Source organism: Seriola lalandi, unplaced genomic scaffold, assembly GCF_002814215.2.
Source record: "Seriola lalandi dorsalis isolate HSWRI2012SDOR001 ecotype SW California unplaced genomic scaffold, Sedor1 jcf7180002054885, whole genome shotgun sequence".
In the NCBI taxonomy this organism is placed as follows: domain Eukaryota; kingdom Metazoa; phylum Chordata; class Actinopteri; order Carangiformes; family Carangidae; genus Seriola; species Seriola lalandi.
In genome coordinates this window covers 32,173-34,982 of record NW_019525437.1, presented here as the reverse complement: position 1 = coordinate 34,982, position 2,810 = coordinate 32,173, and the positions used below count along the sequence as shown (strand labels likewise).

Sequence of the window (2,810 nt, the reverse complement as noted above, 5' to 3'; positions counted from 1 at the left end):
TCACGACGCAGAGCCTCTGCGTCGACGTGAACCCCCGACACAGAGCCTCTGCGTCCGTCAACGTGCACCTCCAAAAATGTCTAGGCATTTTATCGCAGCAATGTTTTGCTATATTGTGACAAACACTTACCTGCCCCATGGCATGTAGCCCTCCAAAATTTAGTCGCCAGGGGAATATTTTAGTCGCATTTGGCGAGTGGCGACCGTTAGTTTACAGCCCTGAGTGTAGGGGTCCAGCATTCAAACTTGGACCATTCTCTCGGTGTTCACCACACATGACCCCTCCCATCTGTGAAGAACATGGTGAAGGACAACTCATTTGACCACATCACTTTCTCCAAATCTCTGTAGACGAGAGCCTCTGATTTTTTGCTTGATTCATCTCTTTAATGAGTGTCACTGCAGCTCTACTATAACGTCCCTTTCAGGGTAATTCATCAAATGTGAGCTGTCCACCACGATTTCCAAACCTGTTTACTGGGTCTGCCACATAGGTCTAAATGCAGATGTCACTTTAATCCCTGTTCCTATAGAAGCACCAGCTGAGTATCTTTGTGACAGAAGCTATTGTTCCGTGTCCCAACAATGAACCTCTTTCAAAGTCAATGTTCTTTTCCTCATCACACAATCATTTGGGCCTGATCAGCATTTCCATACTGCCCCAGAGAATGACGGGATTTTAATTACTCCATTGCACCATGCAGTGCACCTGTGTGGAAGCATCTGCATTTAATATGTTTCTTCACTCATTTATTCAGATTTTTACTGTAATTTGTCCACATTAAAATGTCTAAATATTTTAGTCTAAAAGTCTAAAGACAAAATTAAACTGCTTTGTGGGTGTTTTTGCTGGTTTTAATCCCCAGGTCTGTTTGTTGTAGAGAGGAAGACACTTCTGTGGATAATTCAGCTGCTGGTAAAAACCTGTTGAACGTCTGGTTCATAAGTTCTCAGAGAAACAATCGAAACAAATGTTACCAGCAACTGTCTTTGTCTTCAATACAGTGTCAAAAAAAGAAAAAGAAAAAAGGTCATCCTACTTCACCTCTCTGGAGTTACAAGTTCTATGTGCTTATCGCGAATTTGAGCACATAATCATATTTGACATATTAAACAAATTAAATATCATTCAGAGGTTGTTTCAACTGGAGGTACCTTTAACCCCAACAGAATGTTGCTCAACACACATAGATGTCACTCACCAAATATCCTGCTTTGTACATTAATATTTGAGTTCTGCGGCAGAAGATATCCCTGGAGAGAGCTCACCTCCCAGGACACAAGTGCCTACACACGATGTTAGCGTGTGTGTGTGTGTGTGTGTGTTTATACTATGTATATATATATATATATATTCCTTTGGGGGAATTTCATTTCTACCAACAGTCTCTTATGGTGTCATCTGCCTCCTGCCACATCACATATCCTTACAGCTGTAAGTGCACAATTCTCCAGAGATGTTACTGAAACAGAAAGCTCTTCTTCATCACAGGAATATGATGATGATGATGATGATGATGATGATAAGTATGATGATGAAGGAGACACATTGTCTGCTGCGATAGAGGGGGAGTCAGAGTTTTGAGCAGGAAGAAATGTGCAACTTGCAACTGATGATAGTAAGATATTATCTCATATGAGTTATTATTTGTCACTCTGCCGCAAGTACACAACAAAAATATTTTAATATGGAATAGTTCAAAATTAACTGAGCTTCACAGTGAAGGAGCAGCTTTATTGGTCATGACTGAAAGCTCTATCTTACAAGAAACAGCTCTCTCAGGTGTTAAATGAACATCTTCCAGCCACAACTCCTCCTGCCTGAGGGAAAAAGAGAGGAAACATATATATGGCCTAATTGCCCATCACCAATTTTTTAAATGTTCATGTATATAATAGATTAAATAGATTTAAAACCATATACTTTTCTATATACATGTATATGAGTGAAAAGTTCATGTCCTTATATTAGCTGTGTTCAGTCTCTGCTGTCCTTAGCTGCTCGCATTTCTTGCACATGTTGCATATCAGTTTTTGGACTGGAGCAGGAAAAGGAGGGGCAGAGGAGAGGCTGGTGCCCAGGGCCTGTGGGGCACTTGTTGAGGCCACAGGAGCCAGCATCACCAGCTGAGGGCAGGGGAAGAGCAGCATCACAGCTACTGGTGTCTTGACTTCCTCTACTCTTGCACTTGGCCCACCAGGCTGCTGGGCAGGTGATACTGGGGAGCTCGGTCTTGCTTGGTGCCGTAGTATTTGACAGGACGGTGCATGTGGGACTGAATCAAAATAAACTATAGTGTGTGTGTGTGTGTGTGTGTGTGTTCATGGTGATGAAGGAACATGTCATCCAGTGCAGTAGTGTGGTTCACTGATGTGTATTCAACTGCATGGCAAAGAGGAATAGGTCAATGAGGTTTTAGATACAAACATAATACTTTTTATAATAATACTTGCTTTGTCTGGGATTTATTAGGATGGGACTCATTGACAATAATAGAATATAGAACATCACTAGATGTTATCTAAGTGTGACTGTCTGCATTTCTCCCTGCTCCATTCATCCTCAAAAATATTTTGCCAGACACATTTGCAAATTGAATGAGAAGAACCTGCTGCAGGTGCAAAGTTACATTACCACAGAAATCTCTTCTTTCCTTAATGAAAACAGTGATTGAAATGCTAAATGTAGCACAGGTGTAGTCTTTAACCTTTATTCATGACAGTGACTAAAGAAGCTACTGTGGACACATAATCCTGTCTGCGACTTTAAAACCTTGATGCAAATTAAGTCAAATGACTGAGAGTTACTC

General features: G+C 41.1%; 1 pseudogene; it reads right to left on the bottom strand.

Moving 5' to 3' along the window:
* Window positions 1-2,270, bottom strand: part of LOC147817810 (uncharacterized) — a 32,922-nt pseudogene extending 30,652 nt beyond the window's left edge.
* Between the last annotated feature and the right edge of the window lie 540 nt (window positions 2,271-2,810).